Raw genomic sequence first — 14,471 nt, 5'->3', positions numbered from 1 at the left:
GTGGTCTATATCAACATTGCTGGTGAATAAAATTTATTTACTAACTCAGAAATTTCAGAGGGAAGATAGGGTGAGAGTGGGGATGACATATTGAAAAGTACAGTTTGGGTTGTGATTAAATGTGAGTCAGCATGTGGCATTTATAATTTGCACATACTCAAAAGGGGAACGGATTATTTGGCCTGTAGGATAAAAACGTAAGGATCACTTCTTTGACTACTGTACAGCGTGTATTTGTATTTTTTATGTACTTTAAAACCAGGACAAAGCGTATTAAGACTATCACTCCTGAAAGTTCTCAGGTTGGCTGCGGTTGTCGGTTTCGAGGAAGAAAAAACTATGACCGATTCTACATTACGGTATAGAGTTAGTCCAGCTGAAAAATTCCAGAAAGCATTCTTTGAAGCTTGACAAAATTAAAAGCCTAAGTCTTACTAATCAAGCACAAGCACTCTACAAACACACATGCCCTGAACCACGCAAGCATGTGTGTTTGGAGCCCATACCGCAACATTCCATGATTTTTATCAATATGAGAGATAAGCCTTCCATTATAATTTTCGTTTTAATTGAGTGAGGTCACCTATTATGCCTCACTCTTTTTTAACTGCGTGATAAGAGCGTTATAAAAATGTATCTATATGCGGGACTTTTACTGAAATTTTTACTATTGATTTGTCCACACTTGCTGCTTCTAAAACAAGATGCATTACTTTGCTCAAAATACTAAATGTTTAAAAAATCAATCTAATGACTTTGTAAGCAATAAAAGTAATAATGATTAAAATAATCTTCACTCCCCCCATATATTGCTGACTTAATTTTGTCTTATCTTGTTTCACAATGGACTATACATTTCACCTGTTCACTGTGATTGTCATTCCGGAAAGAATAATATGCTCCGTAGTGTATTCCTCCAACCCCCCCCCCCCAGGCTATCTATGGAAGGATACACAACATGTATCCTTTCACAGAGAGCCTGAGGAAGGATGCACGTATATATACAGGGAAAAAAGCATTAATATATTAAGTAAAAAATTTCATTAAAATTTATCTTGACAAAGAAATAAATACCCCGTGAATACCCAAAATCTATCACTGCTCTAAGATTGAGCAATTTGTTGCTAAAATTACTTTAGCAGAAGTTTAATGGAAGTGCTATTTTGAGTAGCCAATGGCATTTATTTCTTTGTCAAGATATGGCAAGTTATTTGTCAAGATATCTCATCGCACTCTATACAGGATTTATCCTAACAATTTTGTTCCTTTTTCCTTGGATTCTTATAGAGCTCTACTTTAATTCAAATCAACATATAATTACTGGAATGACTTTTGACTTTAATTTTAGGATGTTGTTTGTTGTTATTTAAACAAACAAACAAACAAAAACTTCAATGACTTGTCTTGTCTTCAGATGATTTGTGTTTGTTTTTCACGTTACACTTAATCTAAGGTGACATGCACTGCACTTGCAAAAATAGTGACATGATACGTTTTAGTTTCAGCTTATGAAAGTTTTTTTTAATGTGATGACAGAAGAAAATTGAAAAGTTTCCTTCATCAGCATAATGTTTTCTGTCTGAATTTTATATCTATAAAACTTTACTTGCTGATTTAAATTTGGGTTAATGTCAGAATAAATAAATAAATGTGTGTGGGTGGGGTGGTAACTTTGGATATTACTTCAGCAATACATAGATTAGAGCAAATGGGTTTGGATACATCAGAGAGTAGTTTGATGGAGGAATACTCATAAGAAGACTTGTCAGTAACGGTGTGCCAATATACTCGGCCGATGCCATTTAGTTTATAGATTAATGATATAAGAAATGGTGTGAGATGGGAAATACTAAGATATTTGCTGATGGCGTAAAACTAGGATGGTATAATAGTGAGCTAAGATGATGCAGAGATCTTCCAGGATGATTTAAATAGTGCAAAGAACGGCTATCGGTTTAATGTTGCAAAGTGTAAGGTTGTACACTTTTTGAAGAAAATATTACCAGCTATATGCTGCACTGTGGAAATGGATTGCAGGAAATTAATGAGGCTAGGGATGGATTTGAGACTGTGAGTTAAAGTTCAGAGGTCATGTTGCAACAGTAGCTAAAATAGGTCATAGGATTATCTGATTATTTAAGAACACCAACAAACAGAGATACGAGGTTGTTATATCTATTTATAAGACTTTCATACGGCCACATATGAACTACTGTGTGCAGATCTGGTCACTCGAGTTTCTTGAGGGATGGAGGTATGCAGAGAGAGAGAGAGAGAGAGAGAGAGAGAATCAAGAGACGAGATGAGTAAGATGGTGGCAGATCTATGAAATGCTCCGTATGAGGAAAGGAGGAATTGCAGGTTACAGAACTCGGTTGAAAATGGAGGATATGATAGAGGTATGTGTTATTTAAAGAGTTTTACAGGAGTCATGTAGGAAAAATATTTGAGTACATGACTTGTATGGGGAGAACTAGCTGTCATCCCTGGAAATGAAGAATATGCTTAGGAACAGGTGGTGAGGACTAGATTTTTTGCTTGGAGAGTAGTGAATGAATGGAATGGGTTGCAAGACCATTTATGAGTGCTTTGCGGGTAAATGAATTCAAAACAAAATATGATAGGTATTGTATGGATGATTGTTAATGCTTGTTTAGTGGAATGGCTATGGACCTCCCGTGATGAATCTACGGACTCCATGGAGGTTCCCATATATTATAATTATCATTATTACAATAGAAATTATGATTTTAAAAAAGAAGAAATTCGGATTTACAAAACTTGTTGTTTTGTAAATCCGAAGTTGCCGATTGCGCGTCAGTAAAAACATTTACTTTTGAAGCTTTTAAAAGTCAAACTATCAAATTTCCTTGCTGAAAATCTCAAACAAAATTTACTAGCTTACAATTCTTTTCTGTTGGGCTCCTAACCAAAATAAATTATCTTTTGGAGGACTATAAACTATTCTCCTACTTAGACAACAGCGATAGATATCGATTTCAAACTGCATCATGAATCATATTTTTGTCCGTTTTTATTTCATTCCCTTTCCCACTTCCTCATTGGATTTAGCAAAAATTATACTTATCCCAATCTTCCCAGTTTTTCAGCACTACTAAAAATTAGTTAAGGTTAGATTACGCTAATGCAACTAAAGCTCTGACTCGATTGTGTCATTGCGCGTATTCTCTGGTGTTGAACTGTTTGGGAAAATGAAAAACGTTAATTTCTATGACTAACGTTTTTCTCCTCCGCTTCAGGTTTGCATTATAACGGGATTCGAACTAATATCTTTCCATCCATCATTGATACAAACTACTCTGCGAAGCCATTTAAAAATGATTCGCTGAAATTACTTTTCGGGATATATGATCATAAAAACGAAGTGTATAATTTGTTAAAGACCGTCTATCAGTTCAGTTCATTCCTCAGCCTTATTATTTTGTATCAATAACTATGAGATGACATTAAAGTATTTTGAGGGATGAGAGAATGACGTCATTTTTCTATTTTTCGGGACTACTTTTCCATCTTTAGGCTGAGGCTGAATTTTGCATGCGGGCAGGCCAGATCTCATCAACTTTCTATATCGTGTTATACGAGCCTGTTTTCATAACAAACTCTCTTTCTCTCTCTCTCTCTCTCTTTCCTGACACTAACACTGCTTGTGTGGCACAAATATATCAGCTGTATAAAAGTTTCGGTATGTGAAGACATGTAAAGGACAAAAAAAAAAAAAAAAAAAAAAAGACAATTGCTGTGCTGACTAAAACAAAGCACAAAAGTTTTAATTCACGTGGCATACGCTAGCTAGACAAAGAGACCAGTATTCCTGCACTTGAAACATGTGCCTGTGCAGAAAAAGGTGAAGTATATCAGTCCTGTTATAATCACCAAGCATTTACAGCATTCGGACTTGAGATTTCGCTGTCTCCACGTCTTCTAACGTCACTGAATTCTTGCTGTACTATTTCAGTTTCCATGTCGGTTAAGTCTTTACCTTAGTTCTGTATTTTTTTAAATGGATTAAATGTAATATGTTAGTCTTTAATTAATTTGTAGTTAAGAGTAATAGGGAATTGCAATTTGTTTTAACTAAGAAGTTAAAACGAATAACAGATACTGCGAAAATTTAGCAACAAATAATTGAATTCCGACATCCAAAGTGAAACATTAAACAAAATTTAATAAATAAATTAAATAAATAAATTTAACAAAGTATATATATATATATATATATATATATCGAAATTATTGCTTTCTGAATGAGCTGCCTTGTAATGGAATGCAAATGTGTACTTTTCGGAGTTTCTGTCATTTAAAAGACAGGAACTTCAAAGAATACAGATGTTCGCCTTTTAGTAGTGTTTTTGAGAGCTCTAAACTAGCATATAATACCTATGCTTTGTTTGTTTGTTTTTTTAATATCTGGTCCACACACGAAAAGCCACAAGACCTATAGCACGCTAGCGCGTGTGTTTGGGCAAAAGGAATAGAAGAAAGAAGGAGTCTGTTCAGATTTTGCTTGAACAGCTGATGGTTGTAATCTTTGCGGAAGGCAGAGTGGAGGAGACTGTTGGTTCAGTGAGTTTTAAGATGGACTGTAACCAAGGCTGTTGGTTAGCAGTAGCTCTTGTTTTAAAGATTTTGGAGGAGAGCGGAGGAATAACAGTGGCAAGTTCAGCAGAGCACTGTCCATGAAAGTATCTGTAGAAGAAGCACAAGAACGTCTATGAGAGAGGGATTGAAGTGGGTCTGTGAGAGAAGGATCATTAATTATCCTGGTTGTCCTCTTCTGGATAGACTCGAGCAATCTTGGAGAGGATTTTGGTGCACCAAATATGGGAGCAATATTCCAAAGCTGGGCGGATTTGAGCTTTGTATAGAGTTAGCAGCTGTGAAGAGTGTGAAGTAGTCTTGTGCGAAAAAAATACGAGTATGCCAAGTTTTTTGGCGGCTGCAGAAGCTGTAGTTGAAATATGGTTGTGCCAGGAAAGATCAGAGGCGCAAGCCAGTTCAAGAAGAGGGTGGAATGCGAGCTCTTCCTTGCGAGAGATCAGACAGAACTGAGTTTTGGTGGCATTGAAGTTTACAAGGTTGTCCTTGCCCCACTGGGATATAGCTAGGGGATCTGAGTTCAGGTCCATGGTCGTGGTGGATCTTCAGGATTAGTAAAGAATAGGCTAATCGAGCATCTATCTCCAGTCAAACTATAAACCCACCCAATAGGATTCTCCTCCTCTTCCTTGTCCATGATTCGGTCAATCTGAAACAGCCTTACTTACCAAGTTGTTCTCTAAAAACTACAACCTCCAGTTCAAAAATAATATTAATAAGCTTCTTCTCTCTGAATAATCCTTGCTCACGGTTGTAATGCACAATTAGTTTCTGCAACGGTTCGTGTGAAGTACTGACTGCAAAAAAAATAAATAAAGAAAGAAACTTCCGTTTTTTTCTTTCTTTCTTTCTTGGTATTCCATCTTCCAAGACCAACTTGAAACACAAAATTCTAACGTCTCTAATGAGAATCAATATGTTCGAAACAGAATCACTAACTTCCATTCCTAGGTGTTCTGATAATTAAATGTCACTAATACTATAGACTTTTCTGTGTTTATATAGAATCCAGTTACATTAATCAATATCAACAGAAGAAGATGATTGCCGTACAGTGAAAGATTTCTAATCATTAAGGCGTTATTGTTCTCTTGGGCCTTAGAAGAGAATAATGGAAGATACTCTCCTTATATTAAGGTTACAAACCAAGGATAATTGTCAGATCATGAGCCTTATGGGCTTGGAAGTAAGGATTATCATTATTATCATCATTATCATTCTCAGATACGAATACCCATTTCTAGAGAAATGAGAATTCACTGATAATAAACAGAAATGATAGAAGACTAGTTAGAAATCTACATATACCATATGTCGAGCTTTTAATCTCCATATGGAGATTATAAACCTCGACAAGGTTACTTGATAACATTATCTGTTATCAGTAATATTGTCGAAAAAGTAACTGGATCCTGAAAAGATACGATCTAAGAACTGTTTTCTTGTTCTCTGTTTTCCCATAGTGATCTTTACAAAACAGAATTAGCATTTTAAAAATACCAGTGATTTACCGAATATAAATCCAGTCGGCTTCCATTATCATCAAATGTAATCTTATTCGGCGACAGAGGAACGATTTTATTGTTATAGACGCAGAGGAATGGAGAACCCATCATTCGATCGAAGCATATCATTCGCTCTAGATGGAGAGCGAATCATGCACTTCGTCGTTCAGCCTCTCTCCTTTTCATTTCTTCCACCTGGAAGAAAGGGAAAGACTCTTTTACTGAATCTGGATCTTTTACTACCTTACTGAGAAATGTTGTACAATATCAAATTTCATGTGTATGAAGTATTTTGTATGAGTAGGTATATACAGTACGACACGGTTTAGAATTATTACATCTGAATAATAGCTTAAAGGAGTCAAGGAAGAACTAAATTCTGTCATAAATAATGCATTTATTTGCATCTTATGTGAATGTAACGATAATACAAATTCTTAAATAAAAAATATAGGAAAATTAAATTTCAAATTCTTTCCAATATTACTTTTTTTTTCGAGCATTATTTGCTCTAGAAGCAGCAATATGTTCTCCTTCATAACATAACATGTATTTAAAAAAAAATAACAAGAAAATTTCGCAAACTTTTCTACTGATTCTCCATTCAACAGCCAAACATATCAAAATTACACACAGCGACTAGTAGCTGACAACTGGAACTATTATATGCCATTTAGATGGCAGGAGAGACTGATTATTTTAACCAGACGCGAATATCAACCTGTCGATCCATATACCCTTGAACTTTTAACCCTGTGAAACCTGACGTCTTAATAATAAAGGTATGCGTCTGGGAAATGCCACCTGAAATTTCACCCAAGCTCAATGCTAACGGAAGAAACAGAGACGATTAGACACAAAGCTCTGACATCTGTCTGCAGTTGTCATCGTTGATCACCGAACGTTTTCCTTTTTGCTCACTGTAAGCACGAAGCTACGCCCTCGTGTGCTGTTGCTAGGTAACCACGAACAAAGGCCAAACCCACAATAAAAAAAAAAAAAAAAAAAGAGTTAAGAATACTAGCACTACAAGCTGACCCTGCAACAAAGAAATCTGCAGTGGTGCATGTACTAAACATCCACTATACATCTCAAGCTCCGTCACAAGTTAAGGTTTATTTTTAGGAAATGATAACCACTCATAAGTGTTATACATTTAATGATATTAACAAAAGAACGGCGTAGCCTGTAGGTAGCATTATCTAGAGAATTTAGGCAGGCAGGCAGGTGTGTTTTATTCGTGTGATTACATCTTTTTATTATTGTCCATCTGCTGGTTATTGAAATTTTGGAGGTATAAGTACTACATTTCTTATCAGTAGCAGGAATAATTGGGAACTGTATCCTGTACATGACAGTGAATCCATGATGCATGATTACCTGACATAATACTTATCTTACAAGAGGTTTCAAAGGTGACTTGCAATATTATACGAGGTTTGCAACTATATGAAAACACATTAATGCATAGACCTTAAGTAATGAGAATCTATCTTGCCACGTGGTAATTTAAGCGACGCACCTGACTGTTCTTAAGAAAATCATTATATTTGCCATAAATTTATGATAAATCAGTTGAAAGAGCAAGAAAAGAGAACAATAAGGAAAGAGGAAGATTAACATGAACAAACAAACTATTTTCAAGGCAAAGAAATGCAACAAAGTAATCGAAGAGAAATACTAATCCTAACTCGAAATGTTGCACGGCATTCAGCATTCATCATAAAATATTTACGGATTAAACGACCTTCTAAAGAATAAAATTTTATTAACAAAAATTAATTATTACACTCAACATTTCAGTAATGAGGACGCCGTTAGGATATGTACATAAACACGAGCACGCTAACAGGCACACTGTGATAATTCTATTCACTAACAGTAAGATGGGCCTACCTCCTACTTAAAAATAAAATAAAAAACGTGAAGGATCTTTGAATATCACTCTTAAAAAAGGATTAATAAATAATCTAGAGTTGTAAATTAGTTTTCAGTGATCAAGATCTTGAGTGCATTCATAATTGATGTTCAAACCTAGAGCACTAAAGATATCAGCGGATGAAGAAAAATTTAGGCGACAAGTTGAGAACAATTTCTGATAGAAAGGATGCTTTAGTACCATAACTGTCACTATGTGTTATTAAAGATCTTGAAACCTGTCAGTATTCTATTAATAGATGAAGCATACAATTGAAGATGATACTTGCTCGAAACTAGAATTACGAGTAAGAATACAGGAATAAAGATCCTCTGTCTCCCACCCCCCTTAACACCAACCCGTAAGCGTCAAAAATCTGTTGCACACCTGTTGCATTCCCTATTTCCTGTTTCGCTGATGTATTTTAATAAGACAAGAGGAACGCGAAATACACATGTGATATCTACACCTAAAAAAATCAGATCTGTTGGACTGTATGGCTGACAAGGAACAGGAACGATTGTCAATGAACCTAATTGTTACACAGTTCTAGTAGCATGGGAAGGCCATTATAAACTTTTCAAACTTAAATCTCAGATTTAGTGAGCTATAATTCGTTGTCATCCTTTATCACTGCTCAATATATCACCAGACTTCATCCTTCATAATAACAACTCAAGAAGTCAACAAGTGCCAAATATATTCACTGTGATAAGCTATTAGGAGAGTAAGTGTCACCCCCCCCCACTGTGTTCTTTCCAGTAACGTTCAGATATAACTTTGTTTCAGAGTTTAGTAACACTACATAGTGACAGTCGACAGACTGATAGTACTAAAGCATCCTCTTCTGTCAAGTTCCCAAATTGACACTTATGTTCTTCGTCATCCGTTGCCAAAACTAAACTCTAGGTTCGACCATCAATCATGAATGTTTTAAAGACTTTCGACTACTGAAAGCATGGTTCGTTAACTAAGTTAGAACTCTAGATTATTTAACTTATTGCCTTTCTGTTGAAGTAATATTCAAGTTAAAATTATTATTATTCTGTAGGAAGCAACTCTCTCTTCTGGTTAGTAAACAGAATTATCTCAGTTTATCAATCACCATAAACTTGTGTTTTTGTACGCACTGTATATACACTCCTAAAGACAGCTTCATCAAGGAGGCTGAAACGTCTAGTGTAATAATTTAATTTTGTTAATACATTTTTATTCTCTAGACAGTAGTTTAATCCGTAAGTCTTTTCCAATGGGAAGTACTAATATTTCATTTATTAGAACTTGACAGAATAACCTTGTTTCGTGAAATTACCATAACTAAAATGAGTTCATTCGAACACATTGAAAGGTGGAGATAAATGTCGCGAAGTCAGTGGCACGCACAGTCGATTGTTCCACAGCAGGTAGCCTCCGTGAGATGGATTGTGGGGGTTGAGAATGAAAAACAAAGTTTAAAAAAAAAAAAAAAAAAAACATTTCAGGAAGTAGCAGAGAAATGGATCACACTACACCCGTATATCGCAGCCACCTAAATACCACCATGTTTAGGACTGGAAGATCTGGATTTAGGTCATAAATCACATCGTGGTAGGCATGCCAGTTTTACAAGGGGAGGGGTTTCAAGAACTAATATGTACGTCGTGCATATACTGTATTCAATATTTCCAGCTTAATATTGCCATTTAAAGTTGCTAATTACGGGCGGTAACTGAAAACTAAGTTGCTTCAACCTTTTACTTTACGCTTCGTAACTGCTTTTGAAAGCTAGGTCAGAATGAGTTTCCATGCAGTTTTTTCATTTTCCCTGTGACCATTCACTTTCTCCTATTCTTTCATTCCTTCTGTGGTAATTTCTCTCTGTGGGTTTCGTGACGTGATTATCATTCAGTGCGCGTGCCTCGCATGTAAAGTTTCACTTAGTACTTTCTTTCCTCTTTTCTGCCATATGAAGCAGACACTCTTTCGGAGCAATTAGAATGTTTTGTTCGTTTTTTTCGTTTTATTCGACATTTCCTTTTCCATTTATTCCATTCGAACAAGTTATTTAAATACCTCAAATGCACATTAAGAAAGCAGTCTTGATTTATATATTTAGTTCATTTTTTAATTAATGCATTTTTGCATCATTCCCCAGCATTACTTTACATGTTATGATATTTTTTTTTTATGTGATATTCAGGTAACAGGTTTTAATGTCGAGTTCACAGAGATAATAGTAATCATTATATAATTGAGGAACTGGTTAGAACTTTACAAGACTGGACTGGCAACGTGCTGAAGAAGACAATGAAGTTCCTGTTAACTGATGCAAACCTCATCCGCCATGTTCAAAAGCAAGAGAATGAAATCATCGCATTAAAAACAGTTTAAAATACCAAACATTGCCAAGTGATCACTGCGGATCTATAAAACCTAATGAATCATGATATTCAGTTTTTGTGAATACTGAGCTGTTCATTTCGAAAACGACGCACGAAATCGCATACCTTATGTTCTCAGAAAAACAGAAGAGAATGCATAAACTAATGAACTCCATATTTATTTAGTGTATGTTGATATTTGGTTGGGATTTCCACCCCCCCCACACACACACACGCACGCACACACACACACACACACACACACACACACATACACACACACACACAAGCGGTCGTGAGCGCGACCGTTCACGTGGGAGTAACAGAAAATTCGGTCCTCCACAAGTAATATATTAGAGTTCTGAAGATATTTTTTATTGCTATTAATTAATTTATTATTTGTTGATTCATAATTATTAATTAATTCTCTGGTATTCAACAGAGAATTTTTCCTTCTCCTATTTATATTTAGAAAAAATATAATTATGCTTATAAACACATGTTCACATTCAGTACAAATAATGTAGTCAGTCACTATAGTCGTATAATTATATCTGAATTATATGTAATGAAATATGCTTAATCCTAAACCCTTAGTTAAAAATGGGTCAGTTTACTAATATTCATAACTTTTAGCTTAAGTAACAATGCTGTCTTATATTAATGTTAGGTTCAAAAAATTTTAAATTTAACGAAACATAGTCCTCAAAGTGCAAGGAGACCTATATTACTTTCTGATATTCTTTATTTGTAATCTAGATTTTTTTTTTTTTTTTTTTTTTTTTTTTTTTTTTTTTTTTTGTTCGTGGAAAATGCGAAGATGCGAAACATACAGATATAGCACCGGAAACAAATCTCTTGCAACAATATGTGTGTTAATCTTCATCTCACCCAATGTTGGGGGCCGTTTCTCTTTATGTCGTTGTATATTGCGGCTCTCTCTCTCTCTCTCTCTCTCTCTCTCTGTCTCTCTCTCGTCCCCCTAAGTTTGTCAACTTTATGTGTGTGAGTGCATTCAAGTGGCAGGCCTGTTTTGCCAAAAGTAAACCAGAGTTACTGGAAGAAAAACTGTCTGTATGAATAATTATATAAAAAATAAGAAATTGCCTTTATATGCTATTTATAAATTTAATGTTTCTTCCCAATTTCATGTATCCACCCACAAACAAACATCCACCAAAATGACAAAGAGTATATCCTCCATGCAAATGTATTTTTAAAGAAAATAAATGGACCTGGTGCACATAATCGCTCTTTCTTTTTAATAGAATATGTCTACATTTTTTTTTTTAATGAAAACCAAAGTTGGGAATAGCATTCGCAGGTGTGTATTTAGTGCCCCAAGCTTATTCTCGTATTATCGTTAAAGCGGTATTCGGTATTCGTGACGTAATCCAGTAATAATCTTTGCTGAGCGGAAACATTCAGGATTTGAATATCATTACAGACTTTTCCGAGAAAGTCCATCCGCTCCGGGCCAACTAACTCATGCGACTAAGTTAACCAGTACGGCGGCAGGGTTCGTTTTTTTTTTTTTCTGGGACTGAGTATGCCAACTGTACTTAGTTAGTCAGTCTCAATAAGTAAATAAATAAATAAACAATAAAAACGGACAACGACAAGTAGTATATGATTGCTATTACACCTGATTTGTTTCATACATTAACGTTTTTGTTTTCATGATATTCAAGCAGAATATCAATATTATGAGAGCTGCATCATACAGTATACTTTATTCATACCGAATTTTGTTTAGATGACTAAGAAATCTCCCAGAATGAAGTAAAATATTCAGTAAAATCTAAACATTAGGTGACTCAACGTGGAATTCACTGCCATTCGTCTCATATATTTTGTTTCATTTAGCTACTTATCTATTTTCTCAAGTTGAAACAAATATTCAAGTACAAAAAAAAAAGGCTTTTTATCTCATTCATCTTCCTTGCAGTAATTCGAAGAGATGTTTAGTTTGAAGCAGAGAACATTGTGCTATCCTTCGACTTCCTATTCCGATTCAAATTGGTTAATTTTGTCATATGATGACGTAAGCATTCCTCCATTCAATCACACGTAGAGCTCAGATTTTCCTATTACAACACAAGCCATGAGACTGTTGCTTGTCCATATAAGTACTGAGACACACACATACACACACACACAAAGAGAAAGAGAGAGAGAGAGAGAGAGAGAGAGAGAGAGCACGATACCAAAATAAAGAAATATATGGTTTTGTTATATTTCATGCTATTTACACCACATAAAAACCTGTTTTAAATATAACTTGTGAAATCTCGCTCCTACTTCATGTGCTCTCTAATTGTTCTCTTTTTTTTAATTTAATTAATTTATTTTTTAACTGTACATCCCTACATGGACGTCATGCATAATTCATCTACTTTTTTTAATTGTTTCAAGGACAGATAGAGATTGCCAGTCAGGTAAGGCACGCACCTCATGCCGCTAATGACGCCACTAAAGTATAACATATGTTCTATTGCGTGTTTCAATGTGGGCAGAATGATTTTTTCACTATATTTCTTACCCCTTTTATTCATGAATACTTTATTAGGTTAGCTGACAGATGTTGAAGCCGCATGATGAGCATGACGTGCTGGGATAGACAGTCAACAGGAACTGTTTTCAGATTATTCCTTCTATTTCGCAAGATTTTTTCCTACTAAATTTAATACACAGACTGAACAGCTATATACTGATAACACTGAATTAAATTATTCCAGTGAAACTTTTGGCCCAAAAAATATACGTTAAAGAGGGGGAAAATTTTATCAGGGGAAAAATATGCGCATTTTGATTTTGCATTTAAAATTATTAAATTTTAATAACAACCAGTTTTAATTATTTTTATTTAATAACTATGAAATTTTAAATTAAAAGTTTAAATGAATATAGCCACTTAACTATTGGTAACTCAGATAGATCCTAATACAATATCACGATATGGTTGGCTTATCAACTATTATTACAAATATATTTTTGCTTTTAATATACAATCTTATTGAAGCAAATTTTTATTTTATTTATTTATTTATTTTATTATTATTTTATTTTATTTTATTTGCTAAATAAGATTATACATTAAAGAAAAAATATATTCACAAAATTTCAACTTTGATAACTCCAAAGGAAGGTATTAGGTTCTTTGCATTGTACTAGATTTATTAATACTACCTAATTGTATTAATAAATACAATTCCTAGATTTATTAATACATTAATGAATGAACAAAATATTCATTCATTATGTAGATAAGTGCATTGTCTACATAGCGAATGCAAAAGGGGAAGTAGTGTCCCTCTAAATGCAAAATATAACAGTAACAGTGAATTAGATTTCTATTTAATTTTTTCTTTATCTTGGTTCCCTGATTAAGAAAATTTAGTCTGATAAAATGACTTCTGTTGATTGGATATCACATGACAATTTCCTAAAATGCACTGTGAGGCAGATAACTATTATATGACAATAATTCCATGGAGATCAGCATAATCTGGAAAGTCACCAGACTGACAATGATAACCGTACTGGTTCGAAAATGGTTCAAGTCCCTGTTTTGGGAACTTACTTTTTCAAGCCACTTTAGATTTCCAATGAGCAAGGCCGTATTATTTTCCACCAGACGATGAAATTCATCTCGGCAAATCCGCAGCCTGACAGGTGGAGAGCGAGTATCTTAAGCACTCAGCCCACAGGCATCTAAATATGATAGGGGGGGGATAAAATGATAAATTATGTGGGTTAAAAAAATGATAATGAGTAAGCTTCTCAGGAAACTGGAATCTTAGAAAACTAGCATTTAAGTAGTTATAATGCAATGTGTAGGGTGATAAGATTAAAATGATTCATTTCGTGCAATATAACTTGATCGACATTACAGTTAAAAAAAAAAAGATGCTAATATTTAAAAAAATGATTGCTAATGAATGTTATATTCTTCTTCTTCTTCTGCAGCTTTTCCCACTTAAGTAGGTTCGCTGTTTGTAGTGAGTCTCCTCCACAACCTCCTGTCTTGGGCTGTAGCCACATCCAAGTTCTTCATCCTCAAGTCCTCCT

Source organism: Typopeltis vanoorti, chromosome 22, assembly GCF_054136105.1.
Source record: "Typopeltis vanoorti isolate ZY-2024b chromosome 22, IOZ_Tvanoo_1.0, whole genome shotgun sequence".
In the NCBI taxonomy this organism is placed as follows: Eukaryota; Metazoa; Arthropoda; class Arachnida; order Uropygi; family Thelyphonidae; genus Typopeltis; species Typopeltis vanoorti.
This window is presented reverse-complemented; position numbering follows the sequence as displayed.